At 36.9% G+C, this 15733-nt stretch overlaps 1 long non-coding RNA gene across 1 annotated transcript in view; it reads right to left on the bottom strand.

Moving 5' to 3' along the window:
- Window positions 1–14336: 14336 nt before the first annotated feature.
- LOC103007733 (uncharacterized) overlaps window positions 14337–15733 on the bottom strand; it is a 95168-nt gene continuing 93771 nt past the window's right edge. The window contains exon 4 of the long non-coding RNA XR_450169.2: window positions 14337–14632. This is a non-coding gene — a long non-coding RNA (uncharacterized LOC103007733). The remainder of the gene's footprint in view (window positions 14633–15733) is intronic.

The following is a 15733-nucleotide window of genomic DNA, read 5'->3' as shown; positions in this document are numbered from 1 at the left end:
AAGGAAAGAATCTCTGATAGATAGATAGATAGATAGTTCTTTCATGCTTCTACACCTTTGTACACATTCTACCCTCTCTTATCACACTTATTTGTTTTGCATGCCTATGTCTCCCATTCATATCTTTCACATTCATATCCTGGTCTTTCATCACACCTAAAGGAAGAGGTCACAAGTAGAATATTTTTAAAATTCCTCCCAGTTTAGGTCCTTTGGTCGGCTGACTGTATTCATGGCCCCAGTTCCTCACTTGTGCCATGTATGTGGCAGTGCCCTCATGCACTGGGTTGAGTATTCTGCCCCACCCCTGACTCTGGGTTCAGAGAGGGGACTTGCTTCGGCCAAAGGGGTGTTAGCAAACAATTCAAGCAGAGGCTGTAAAAGTGCTTGCACATTTCCACTTGTACTCATGTGCCTCTACCACTTCTGTGAGAACATGTTCAGGCGAACCTGCTGGCTAGTTATGTAGCACAGTGGTCCCCAACCTTTGTTGCACCAGGGACCGGTTTCATGGAAGACAATTTTTCCATGGACGAGGAAGGGGGCGCAGATGGGATGGTTCAGGTGGCAATGCGAGGGATGGGGGACGATGGGGAGCGGCAGATGAAGCTTCACTTGCTCGCTCACCTGCCGCTCACCTTCTGCTGTGCGGCCCGGTTCCTAACAGACAGGGGGATTGGGGACTCCTGATGTAGCAGAACCAAGTTGCCATAGTTGCCACACAGCCAAGGCTATCCTAGAGCAGCTCACCAATCCTCAGACAAGTAAATGAACCCAACCTACATCAGCAGAGCTGCCAAGCCAACTCACAGCTCATTATAGATTCATAAACAAGTGCAGCCCAGAGAAACCAAGCCCAATGCAGAGCAGAGTCATGAGCTAAATCAGGGGTCAGCCTACTATGGCCCATGGGCCAAATCTGGCCCACCACCTGTTTTTACATAGCCCATGGAGAAAAGTAATCACAGGCCATTCAATTTCACGGTTGAAAAAAATAAAAATAACATTTCATAACACATGAAATAATATTTTATAACAAAAATTATATGAAATTCAAATTTCAGTTCCATTAAAGTTTTATTGGAACACAGACACATTCATTTGTTTATATATTGTCTATGGCTGCCTTTGCACTACAAAGGCAGAGCTGAGTGTTTGTGACATGGCCTGAGAAGCCTAAAATATTTACTTTCTGGCCCCTTAAGGATAAAGATTGCTACCCCCTGAACTAAGTGAATGTTTATTGCTGTATGCCCCTGGGGCTCAACGGTATTTTGTTACAATGCATCACTGAAGCAAAAGTTCACTGACACAACTTCTCATCTGAAAGCTAATTCCTTTCTCTACTCCCCCATTAGAGAGTGCTGGTGAAGCATTAGGGGCTCAGGGTCAGAACAAAACCAGCCCCTCCTCACCACCACAGGGCTGAACTTCACCACCAAGGCTCCAAGGATGAATGCCAGTACATCAAAGAATGTCACCTTCTTCAATGGTTCCCAGTCCGGGGAACAGATCATATCGACCTCTCTGCCACAGTGAGTGACAAGTGAGGATCCAAAAGGCCCCTTATCCTGATGACAGCGCCACAAAACCTATGAGCCAGGGATTCCATACATTGCCAGCTGTATACCCAGAGATCAACTTGCATAAGAGCAGAGGTAGGGAGAAGAAATATGGAAGAGGAAATGAAACTGAGTGTTTACCTAGATCATTATATTGGACTAAGCTTACCAAATTGGACTAAAATTTAATTCCCACCTTGGAACCCAGTGATGGAAACATGGAGGAACATTATTTCAGTTAATAAAGAAAAATTAACAAGTTACATGTTCTTTTCCTCTTTCACTATAATATGAGCTAATTTTACAAACCTGATAGGAATTTTTGTGGAATAAATAAATAGATTAATGAACAAATGAATGGTAAACTTTCCACCATACTGCTGTGTACTCTTACCAACACCTCCTGGCATTTCTATCCAGTCAAGTTATTAGTCCGGAAATAACCCATTCTTCCTCTTGAACTGCCTTCCAACTTCCAGAAGCAAGCAGTAACTTTTAGGTCCAGGACCCCTCATTCAGAAATGCCTAAACACCCTCCCTCTGATCCTTTGGTTCAGGAATCTAAATAGGTGGTCTCAAAGACTTAGATAAATTTACATGAAACAGGCATCTCCTGGGTTAGAGGAACTTGGATCTTTCAGTAGACTTTGGCCTTAAACCTGTACTGAATATCTTCTGAGATTGTAACGAGGCAATGTTTTCCCCAAGAGGAGAAAAAGTCAGATTCCCACATCTGGAGTTTGACCTTTGTGCATGTTGTCATTTCACCCACCATAGGAAACCTTTCTGGGATGGGCTGAAATGTGTAACTTCTCAACAGTGAGGCTGGTAGCAATCCTCCCCAGCTGTGTGGAACGGGAAGTGACAGGGTAATTAATATTCTGTTAAAATTTCAGGGGGCTACACTAAAGCTGGCCAGATTTCAGGGCTGACTCATCATGTTAAAACCAAACATGGTATTATCTGTCCACTCTGCTGACTCACTTGTCATCCCTAAGAAATATGTACCAGGCAGAGCTGCAAGGTCTTGGATCTGCCTTTCTAGGGTGTTACCCTCCAGCACCAGCCATGCCAGTTCACTCTGTGAAGAAGCTTCTATAATAAGCCACGGATGGTTTTCAAATGTGTGAGGGACTGTTTTGTGAAGGGAGATGACCAGCCTTTTTCCTGCATTGCTTTATATGAAAAAACCCAGCATGGATAGCCAACACAACTGACATTTGAGAAGAACCATAGCATTTCCAAGCTGGAAGCGAGGCTTAGAGATCAAGCTAAAAGTACTTTCCTAAGAGGGTGGGAGGATATAGAGCATAGTGGGTAAGAGCTTTGAGTCAGGCATCCTGAATTCATGTCCCATCTCTGCCACTCATAGTGGAATTATAAGTAGGAGGATAATATAGCTATTAAGTAACTTTAAGCAAATTGCTCAGACTCCCTGAGCTTCGATTTCCTTATCTGTAAAATGAGGAATAATTACAGTACCCATCTCATTGGGCTATTGTGAGGATTAAAGGGGATAAAGTATAAAAAGAGTACAGTGCTTTGCACAAAGTGCTCAAATAGCAGCTATTATTAAGGCTGATGGGGCAATCCATGGAAACCTCTTTCCTGGAAACAGGATAGATCCCCATGTGTTTGGTATTAGATGGGTAAAGGGTAGAAGAATATCATTGCAAGCTGGGTATTGATGGGGGTGGGGCAGGCAAAAGAGGAAAAGTTGCCCAGAGAAAGGATGGGTCCTCAGTGTCTTCAGGGGCTGTGCCTTGGGACCTCAAGTAGGGAAGGACCCATCTTTCGGTCTCAGTTTTAGGTCTGCTGAAGATAGTCATTCATTTTCAAAAAAAGACCTCTCTGATTATAAGTCTTTGAAGGCTCTGCTCAGATTTCCCTTTAAGGGCCTTAAATGCACACACAAGCGAGCACGGACCAGTTTAAAAAAAAAAAAAAAAAAAAAAAGCCTGGCCAGTAATGGCACACAGAAACTGATACTTACATGATACTGTTAAGTGCACTCTTTTTAAACCACTAATTCTTATTCCACAAAAAGTGGTCTTTATGGCAAAGTCCTTAAGAGATCCAACAGCTTGTATAACCAGCAAACCTCATGGTTGGTTAGCAGCTTCAGGACTTGGATTCCCAGTGATAAACAAAAGAATTCCAAAGGCCACAATCCATAAACTCTCCATAGAAACATATGGAACTACTTAAGTCGGTTGGCTCAGAGCTGTTGTTTTGAAAACAAGTATCCTCAGCCAGAATCTCCACCGAGTGCTATTTATTGAATGGTTAGAAGGGCAAGACCCCATGGGTCCTGTAGGGCAGCTCTTCAGCAGTCTCAAACATTCTGAAGATATCTCTCTGAGCCTCCTGATACCCAGGAAAGGATATAGGAAGTCTGTACATTTGTACCCATTCCACCAAAGGCATTGAGGACACTCATTGAGGAGTGTGCACTCCTCAAATATCCTTCTACAAATCTCTGATCGCAAGATCGTATGCCTCCAACTCTCTCCTTTCTTACTCTCATTTCTTTTTTGATTATCACCCCACCATCAAGATTCAACTCTCCACTCTGTCCTTTGTACCTTGACAATAGTCCATGAAAGCATATAATAACTGATTCCAAACCCATCTCCTACTACTGAACTGTAAGTTCCCTGAGAGCAGCAACTTTTATCTGCTTCTCTTCCATATCTCCAGGATTTGACTTAGTAGGTGCTTCACAATTCTTTTCTTGTTGTATTAATAAAATCTAATTAATTAAGATTATAAATTACTGAATAGATAATTAGGTCCTGACTATCCTGAACTTTTCAGTCAGTGGTAGAGCCAATGACTAGAACTCAAAATTCTGATACTCACTATTACAAGTTACTTCACAAGGACTTACTTAGTAAACCCATCATGTAATTGCTCACACTCTCTGATAGAAATTATGTGGCCACTAAGATGCAGATGTAGGATAGCTTTGGGATCTATTGGTCATCATACCTCAAAACACGGACATAGCCAACTTTTCTGGCTTGTGCTCTGTGAGTAATTTGTCCTGGTCCCCGATCAACACAGATTGTCATTCTCTTTTTAAAACAAATAATGGGAATTATTTTTCCCTCATTATTAAAGTATTACTCAAGACTTTCTGTTCTAGCAAAATGCAGACTAAGATAAATCTCACTATAAAAACCTAGAAATGCTGGATAAAATATGTTTTAAATGTTTTAAATTCATAGCCAAGCTCTCAAGAAAGAAAGAGAAATCCTCAGGCACCAGAAACAGAGAGGTAATTGAAAACAGAACAAAGTTTCAAAGTGTCTGCTCATGATATAGCTGCATTATAGTGATGGAGAGTTTATTATTGATCTATTCACCTAAGTGCTTGGAATTTCATGCTCATGTGGGGACATAAGGTGGGCATTGGCCCATATGTACAGAGATGGAACTGAGGACACTGCATAAAAGTTACAGCCCTTAAAGGACTGCACCCTATGTGAAGGGGCTAAGTAAAAATCCATCCATTAGTGTAGGCAGATATCAAGGAAATTAAAAATGTAAATGGATGGGTTACAGAGCAATTCGATACAGCAAGAAAAGTCATAAACTGGAAAACAGATTTGAGGAAATTATCCAGAAGTCACAAGCACATAAAAGTCTGGAAAATATGAAAGATTAAGAGACATGGAAGATGGAATGAGGAAGTATAACATATATTTAATTCCAAAAGTGGAAAATAGAGAAAATAGGACACTTTAAAATTTTTTTTAAGATAATGGCTGAATTTTTACATAAATGACTAAAAGACTTGAATCCTGAAGTTCAATAATAATAAAAAGTTCTGAAAAGAATAAATTAAACTAAACCCAGAGCTTGTCATAACATAATAAAACTTTAGCAATTCAAAGACAAAGAAGAGATCTCAAAGTGCCATGCAAAAATAATCATGAATGTAGAATTCAATGCCCAGCTAAACTCTCATTAAAAAGTGAAGGTAAAATAAACATATATTTTTGGGGGGCTTCCCTGGTGGCACAGTGGTTGAGAATCCTCCAGCCAATGCAGGGGACATGGGTTCGAGCCCTGGTCCGGGAAGATCCCACATACCGCAGAGCAACTAAGCCCGTGCACCGCAACTACTGAGCCTGTGCTCTAGAGCCTAAGAGCCACAACTACTGAAGCCACACGACTAGAGCCCATGCTCCACAGCAAAGAGAAGCCACTGCAATGAGAAGCCCAAGCACTGCGACAAAGAGTAGCCCCCGCTCAACACAACTAAAAAAAAAGAAAGCCCGCGCACAGCAACAAAGACCGAATGCAGCCAAAAAAAAAAAAAAAGAAATTAAAAAAAAAAAAAGTGATGAGATACCTCAGTTTGGTCAGGGGTGTCCTCATTTAAAAATAATAAATAAATAAATATATATATATATATATATATATATATATATATATATATATATATATTTTTTTTTTTTTTAAAGACCAAGAAAGTTTACTGCTCACAGATGATGAAATTAGCACCTCCATAACTGACCAAGCTTTATGCTATGATTTCTAAAAGTTAAAAATTGAACTGGAAAAAATACTCTAATGTTCTACTCCTTGAACAACAATCATGACCCCTTTATAGACCTTCAATGCTATATTCCTCTATTTTTTCAGAACAAAGAACCCCCTTCTTTTAAAAGGCATATTTGAATCTCTTTATGTATATATATTTGAAATCTTTCAGCCTTCTTGTTTTGAAAATGTATAGTTGATTCTCTTTTGAAATTTGTTTATTTGTGAGTACTAGCCCTCCCTTCCTTGTGGATCCTAAAGTAATTCTTGGAACGGGTACATGTTTGCAAGGGGGTGGAGAGGAACCTTGCATTCACATTTAAAAGAGAACTTACAAAATGTATGTACAAAGAAATGAGTTGTGATATGTAGTTCTGGCCTCTGGTTGCCAGTCTTTTCATTTCTTCCTGCATAAAGATCTTAAATAAATGACAAAAAGGCACATTTTAAAATTCTAAATCTGTAGGTTTTCCAAAACACAGACGATTATTGAAAGAAATACTAAAGATATACTCACAAAGAAGAAAATTTTAACCAAAACAGTAAAGTGGAATGCAAAGAGCAAGGGTGCTCAGAGTAATTAATAAATGTGGGTAAATTTAAACAAACATGTATTGGGAATTCCCTGGTGGTCCAGTGGTAAGGACTCAGTGCTTTCACTGTCAGGGCCTGGGTTCAATCCCTGGTCAGGGAACTAAGAAGATCCCAGAGGGCACGGCCCCCCCCCCAAAAAAACAAACACGTATTAGTCAGAGTTCTCCAGAGAAACAGAACCAATGGGATATATACAGAGAGAGAGACAGAAGAAGAAATTTATTACAGAAGTCTCATGATCTGCCATCTGCAAGCTGGAGAACCAGGAAAGCCAGTGGTATAATTCAAAGTTCGAAGACCTGAGAGTGGGAGATTGACAGTATAAAGTCCTGGTCAGAGTCCGAAGGCCCAAAAACCAGGACCACTGATGTCTGAGGGCAAAAGAAGATCCATGTCTCAGCTCAAGCATAAAGAGAGAATTTACGCTTCTTTCACCTTTTTATTCTAGTCAGGCCCTCAATGGATTGGATGATACCCACACACATTGTGAGAATGATCTCTTTTACTCAGTCTAACTGATTGAAATGATAATCTCTTCCAGAGACAACCCCACAGACACACCCAGAAATAATGTTTTATCAGCTATCTGGGCATCCTGTAGCCCAGTCAAGTTGGACACATAAAATTAACTATCACAATGGAGAAAAGGGAACCCTCCTACATTGTTGGTGGGAGCGTAAATTGGTGCAGCCACTATGGAAAACAATATGGTGGTTCCTTAAAAAACTAAAAATAGAGTTACCATATGATCCAGCAATCCTTTACTCCTTGGGCACCTAGAACACCAACTCTCCTGAAGCTCCACTGGCCCCTTATACCCAGTGGGCAGGGACTTGCCCTGCTGTACCTGCTTAAGTACACCTCTAGGTAGGACAGCATGTTGGCCATGCAAAGTGCATATGGCAGAGCAGTCACTGCTCCATGTTGCTTATTGTGCTCAGCGCCTCCAGAGACCATGGGGCTCCCTGTCAAACCTTGTCCTGCTCGAGCCTCCCTCCAAGGAATCTTGGCTGTGGCTTCTAGCAGCCTGGGTCTCCAGTCAGGCCCTGCCAGGCTGTCCTGAGGACCAAGGGGATCAATATCTGTAACTGATGCTTGGCATTCCAGCATACCTGGCACATTTGTTAGCAGCTTTGAATTAAGTCAAGCTTCTTGTGTTGCTTAAATTTTCTAAATTCTTACTAACTTTTTATTTGCTTGATCATCCCTTTCCCATCTTTTGTCCTTTATTACATATTTAATTCTATTCTTTTGAAACCTTAAGTTAGTCATTATTGTGCTAATCAGCTGCCTTTCCTCTCAGAATCCTTAAGATCTACTCTTTTAGCAAATTTCAAGTATACAATACAGGTATTATTAACTATAGTCAACACTATGTAAATTAGATCCTCAGAACTTATTCATCTTATAACTGAAGGCTTGTACACTTTGACCAGCATCTCCCTTTTTCGCCCATCCCTTAGCCTGTTACACGATAGCACAGATGTCAGGAGGCCAAAGCAGAACCTGCCAAGTCCTTTTAGAGAATAGGCCTGGAAATGGTATAGCATAACTCTTCCCTACTCAACTGGTTGAAGAAGTCACAGGCCAGCCCATATTCAATGAAAGGAGAAATAGACCCCACCTCTCAATGGGAAGAGTGTCAAAGAATTCATAGCAATCTTTAATCCACTACCAATGCCTTTGTCTGTTTGTGACTGAGGCGCACTTGAGTGAACACCAAGCTAGAGGTAAGTAACTGCTCTACCAATTCATTTGCATAATGAATTTTAAACCATTCACTATGTGAACGTTTGTTTGGATTTGTCTTTTGTCTAAGTCAGGGTTCAATCCTTGAAGCAGAACCACTAGGAGATCAGCTACCTAGCTAGCTGGATAGATAAATAGATAGCTGGATAAATTTATTGATAGACAGATACATACATACATATATACATAGATGATAGATTTGTTATAGGTTTGACCTTATACAAGGCTAGCTAAGCAGTCTCTATAAGGCTGTTATTTTTTTATCTAATGGTGGATATGAAGCCCACAAAGTAGACAAAATAGATATAAATGACGAACAGCAAAGTCAAGTTAGAACCCACCAGCATGAGCTAGAATAAGAAATTTCAACATTACATTGGTCCATGTAATAAAGAGCTTTAGATGCTTTCAAAGTAATTTCAACTGAATTGTTTCTTAAATGTCTTAAATATTTTTTGTCATTTATTTGGGCAAAGTTTTTCACTTTTTTTTTTTAAACCACCAATTTGGAGAGATTAGAAGGGATCATTATTAATAAGTCTTGATCAGAAAGGGTATATAGTCATTTCTAATATAAAACTTGATATAAGAAGGTTATGTTTATGAAAGAAAACAAGTTTCTCATATAAAATTTTGAAAATGCTTTAACTAGGCTTATAAAATGTAATAGTTAATGTCTTATCTAATGTTTCATATTTTTTATAATTATATAGAATAAAGGATGTTTAATAAACATTTTGCTAAACCCTATAAAAATTTTCAAATCAATTTCATCATATGCTACTGTGTTATACAATATTATAATTTTCTGTATGTGTCATGGCATTAAAAGGATTGAAATCACTGATATAAATTGATATATATAGATTTTTCTACCTAACAAAAAAAGTCACATTATGCTTAGGTGCACATTATACATTTGCAGAAACTGACCACATTTTAGGGAACAAAGCACATCTCAACATACCGCAAAGAATTAATATCATATATACCAAGCTCTTTAACCACAATTCAATTAAGTTATAAATCAATGATATAAATCAAATAAAGCAAAAAGAACTCCACATATTTGGCGATTTTAAAACATGCATTTCGCCCACTCTCACCTCTTCTATTCAACATAGTATTGAAAGTCTCAACCACAGCAATCAGACAAAAAAAAGAAATAAAAGGTATCCAAATTAGAAGGGAAGAGGTAAAATTGTCATTATATGCAGATAATATGATACTATATATAGAAAACCCTAAAGACTCCACACAAAAACTACTAGAACTGATAAATGAATTCACCAAGGTAGCAGGATACAAGATTAAAATACAGAAATCAGTTACATTTCTTTACACCAACAATGAAATATCAGAGAGGGAATGTAAAAAAAAATACCATTTAAAATCAGAAACCCCAAAATAAAATACTTAGGAATAAACCTCACCAAGGAGATGAAAGACTTATACACTGAGAACTATAAAACATTAATAAAGGAAACTGAAGATGATTCAAAGAAATGGAAAGATATCCCATGCTCTTGGATTGGAAGAATTAATATTGTTAAAATGGCCATACTACCCAAAGCAATCTATAGATTTAATGCAATCCCTATCAAATTACCCATGACATTTTTCACAGAACTAGAACAAATAATCCTAAAATTCAAATGGAACCATAAAAACCCAGAATTACCAAAGCAATCCTGAAGAAAAATAACAAAGCAGGAGGCATAACCTTCCCAGACTTCAGACAATACTACAAAGCTATGGTAATCAAAACAGCATGGTATTGGCACAAAAACAGACATATGGATCAATGGAACAGAATAGAGAGCCCAGAAATAAACCCACACACCTACAGTCAATTAATCTTCAACAAAAGAGGCAAGAATATACAATAGGAAAAAGACAGTCTCTTCAGCAAGTGGTGTTGGGGAAGTTGAACAGCTGCATATAAATCAATGAAGTTAGAACACACCCTCTCACCATACACAAAAATACACTCAAAGTGGCTTAAAGATTTAAACATATGGCATGACACCATAAAACTCCTAGAAGAGAACATAGGCAAAACATTCTCTGACATAAATTGTATCAATGTTTTCTTAGGTCAGTCTCCCAAGGCAATAGAAATAAAAACAAAAATAAATAAATGGGACCTAATTAAACTTACAAGCTTCTGCATAGCAAAGGAAACAATAAACAGAACAAAAAGACAACCTACAGAATGGGAGAAAATATTTCCAAATGATGTAACCAACAAGGGCTTTATTTCCAAAATATACAACTCAATATCAATCAATCAATCAATCAATCAATGGACAGAAGACCCAAATAGACATTTCTCCAAAGAAAACATACACATGGCCAATAGGCACATGAAAAGATGCTCAACATCACTAATTATTAGAGAAATGCAAATCAAAACTACAATGAGCTACCACCTCATAGCAGTCAGAATGGCCATAATTAAAAAGTCTACAAATAACAAATGCTGGAGGGGGTGTGGAGAAAATGGAACCCTCAAACACTGTTGGTGGCAATGTAAATTGGTGCAGCCACTATGGAGAACAGTATGGAGGTTCCTCATAAAACTAAAAACAGAATTACCATATGATCCAGCAATCCCACTCCTGGGCATATATCCACACAAACTATAATTCAAAAAGATACATGCACCCCTATGTTCATAGCTTCACTATTCACAATAGTGAAGACATGGAAACAACCTAAATGTCCATCGACAGATGAATGGATAAAGATGATGTGGTACATATATACAATGCAATACTAATCAGCCATAAAAAAGAACAAATAATGCCATTTGCAGCAACATGGATGCAACTAGGGATTATCATACTAAGTGAAGTAAGTCAGAAAGAGAAAGACAAATACCACATGATATCACTTGTATGTGGAATCTAAATTATGACAGAAATGAACCGATCTATGAAACAGAGAGTCACAGACATATAGAACAGACTGGTAGTTGCCAAGGGGGAGGGGGCTGGGGGAGGGATGGAGTGGGAGGTTGGGGTTAGCAGATGTAAGCTTTTATATGTAGAATGGATAAACAACAAAGTCCTATTGTATAGCACAGAGAACTATATTCTATACATATCCTGTGACAAACCATAATGGAAAAGAATATATTAAAAAAAAGAATGTGTATATGTGTATAACTGAACCACTTTGCTGTACAGCAGTAATTAACACAACATTGTAAATCAACTATACTTCAATAAAAAATAAATAAATAAAATAAATAAAACATGCTTTTCCTCTAGGCAAATTCTTAATCAACTTCTAGTTTCAGCCTATTATCCGGAAGAAACTGTCTGAATACCTTTATGACAGGATGTTTTTGAAATGCCTTTATGTACGTTATGGATCAAAGAAGAAATAAATAACACTGGGAATTAGAAAATACTTGGTACTGAGTTATAATTAAAACTATAAAAATATGTGAGGAGCAGCTAAAGCTACATTTAGAGGGAAATCTATTGCCTAAATACATGTGTTGACACAAAAGACTGAAAATTAATGAGCTAAATAAACAACTCACTAAATTTTTTAAAAAGACAAATTGACTAGTGTAAAGAAAATGATAAAGATAAGACTGAAAATTAATGAACTAAAAGCAATGAAACAATAGAGTTACAAAACCCAAAACTGATTGGAAAACAAACTTCTAACAAGACTGAATAAAAGAGAGAACAAGAATAAAAGATTTCATGAACAAAAGGAGACATAGTTTAAAATATGGTTGATACTTAATAATCATAAAAGAATGTTTTGAACAACTATATTACAAATTAATTAGAAAATATGTGAAAAAGACAGTTTTTTGAAACAAATGTAAAACCAAAACTGACTCCCCCCACCACCTCCCTTAAAAAAGGAAATCTGAATAAACCACTGAACAACTGAAGAAACTGAATCAGTAATTAAAATGTACCCAGAACAAAATTTAAAAACATAGGCCCAAATAATTTTCAAGGGCGGTTCTACCATACTTTCAAGGAATAGACAATTCCAGAATCATCCAGAAAATAGAAAAGAAATGAAAAGAAAGGAATCTACAAGCAACTATATTTATTTCATGAGGCAGATATAACTTGATCCCAAAACCAGACACAAAACTGAAAAGTCAATTGCATTTCTGAGCAAAGACCCAAATATTCTAAATAAAATATTACCAAATGGATTTCAGCAATGCATTTAAATATATATGAATATATATTAATATTTTATTACTTTTAAAATCTTCACAATTATATATTAAAAAAGAAATATATATATACATTTCAATACATGCAAAAAATATTTTACAGAATTCAATCATCTTTTCATGATTAAACTGATAGCTAACTTCCTTAACCTGATAAAAAGTACTTATCAAAAATATACAGAAAATATTATATTTAATGATGAAATTCAGAAACACTCTTGTTTAAATGCCAAGCAAAAGAAGAATACCCATTATAATCACTTCTAGTTAATTTTGTTCTGGAGGATATAAACAGCACAATAAGACAAGAAATAAAATGAGTAAAGGATTGGGAAGGAAGAAACAGAACTATAATTATTTGTAGATGATGTAAGGGACTTCAGCAAGGCTGATGGATTAAAATATCAACATATATATACATAAATAGCATTCTTATACATCAGCCACGACTAGAAAAATGTAATTTTAAGACAGATTCCATTTACAACAGGAACAACAAAAAGGAAAAAAAGAAAAGACCTGGGAATAAATTTAACAAAATGTGTAAGACTTTATGAAGAAAAAAATTATAAGTATGTACTGACAGACTAAAATAAAAACTAAATAAATGGAGATATATATTTATTCATGGGTTGGAAAATTCAAAATCATAAATATCTCAGTTATCCTCAAATTAAGCTATAAATTGAATGCAATTCCAGTCAACAGGGTTTTAAATAGAATTTGGTAAGTTAATTCTAATGCATATGGAAAAATAAAATGTCAAGAATACACAAAAATATTTCTGAAAGACGTAAGAGTTGACTTGAACAAATGGAAAGACATCTTCTGTTCTTGGAAAGGACAGCTCAACATCGTGAACACATCAGTTCCTCCTAAGTTCATTTATATATTTATGGCAATCTTGATGAAAATACCAACAAATGTCTTCATGAATTTAGACAAGTTGATATTAAAATTTATATTAAAAAACATGAAATGATAGTCACGAAAACACCAAAAAAATGGGGAATTCACTGGTGGTCCAGTGGTTAGGACTCAGTGCTTTCCCTGTTGTGGCCCAGGTTCAATATCTGGTTGGGGAACTAAGATCCCACAAGCCACCTGGAGTGGCCAAAAAACACCCAAGAAACAAAACACAAACAATGAATAGAGGGAAAAGGAGTGTAGTCCTACCACATTAAACATATTATGAAGCCTCTACGATTAAAACAGTGTGAAACTAGCACAAGAGTAGACAAATAGATCAATGGACTAGAATAGAAAGCTCAACAGTAGACACAAATTCATATGGAATTTTAATATGTTATAAACGTGGCATCTCATATCATTGTTACAGATGTGGATTTTATAATAAATGGTGCTCAAACAACTGGACATTCATTGAGAAAAAGGTAAATTAGATCTATAACTTACACCATACACACAAAAAAATTCAAATGGACCAGAAATCTAAATGGAGAAAAATGAAACCATACAAGTACTGGAAGAAAGCATGGGGAATTCCTCTTCAGCCCTTGGTATGGGAAAGACTCTATGACTCAAAATCCAGAAGCAATAAAAGACTGACAAATTTGACCACATAAAAAACATTTTATTTATTTATTTTTTATTTTAAAAAATATTTTATTTATTTATTTTTTATTTATTTTATTTTTGGCTGCATTGGGTCTTCATTGCTGCACGTGGGCTTTCTCTAGTTGTGGCAAGCAGGGGCTACTCTTCATTGCGGTGTGTAGGCTTCTCATTGCAGTGGCTTCTCTTGTTGTGGAACGTGGGCTCTATGTGCATGGGCATGTAGTTGTGGCACACGGACTCAGGAGTTGTGGCTCGCGGGCTCGAGAGCACAGGCTTGGCAGTTGTGGCACATGGGCTTAGTTGCTCCGCGGCATGTGGGATCTTCCCGGACGAGGGATCAAACTTCTGTCCCCTGCATTGGCAGGTGGATTCTTAACCACTGTGCCACCAGGGAAGTCCCATAAAAAACATTTTAAATTGCATTACAAAGTGGCACTATAAATAAAGTCAAAGGGCAACTGACAAACTGGGAGAAAATATTTGCAACATATACAACCAAATACTAATAACCCTAACATATGACAAACTCTTTTAAATAAATGAGGGACAAAGGAACAAAACCCCATAGAAAAATGGGAAACATACATGAACAAACAATTCACCAAAAGTAGATATAAAAAAAAATCTTCAAATTCACTCCTAATTAGAGAAATAATCTTAAGATAATACTATGATACCATGTTGTACCTCTTATATTAGAAAAAATTAAAAAGTATGAGAACACCATCTGTTGGTGAGCCTATCAGGAAAAGACACTTTCATGCAATGCTGGTGGTAATGCAAACTGGTGCAGTGTTCTGGAGGAAAGTTTGACAATAACTAACAAAACTACATATGCACTTACCTTTTAACCCAGTAATCTCACTTCTAGAAATCTACTCTGCAGATACACTTCCAATAACAGTCAGAAAAAAAATGTATGCCCAAGGTTAGTCATTTGCAGCATTGTTTGTAATTACAAAAAGTTGGAAACACAGAAAGAGAAATTAAGGAAACAACCCCTTTTACCATTGCATCAAAAAGAATAAAATACCTAGGAATAAACCTACCTAAGGAGGTACAAAAGACCTGTACTCCAAAAACTATAATATGTTGATGAAAGAAATCAAAGACCACAAAAACAGATGGAAAGATATACCATGATCTTGGATTGGAAGAATCAATATTGTTAAAATGACCATACTACCCAAGGCAATCTACAGACTCAATGCAATCCCTATCAAATTACCAACGGCATTTTTCACAGAACAAAAAATTTTTAAATTTGTATAGAAACACAAAAGACTCTGAATAGCCAACACAATCTTGAGAAAGAAAAATGGAACTGGAGGAATCATGCTTCCTCACTTCAGGCTGTACTACAAAGCTACAGCCATCAAAACAGTATGGGACTGGCACAAATACACACACATAGATCAATGGAACAAGATAGGCAACCCAGAAATAAACCCACACACTTATGGTCAATTAATCTACGAAA

Source organism: Balaenoptera acutorostrata, chromosome 5, assembly GCF_949987535.1.
Source record: "Balaenoptera acutorostrata chromosome 5, mBalAcu1.1, whole genome shotgun sequence".
NCBI lineage: Eukaryota > Metazoa > Chordata > Mammalia > Artiodactyla > Balaenopteridae > Balaenoptera > Balaenoptera acutorostrata.
Note: the sequence above shows the minus strand (reverse complement) of the source record. Positions and strands in the feature narration are given on the sequence as shown.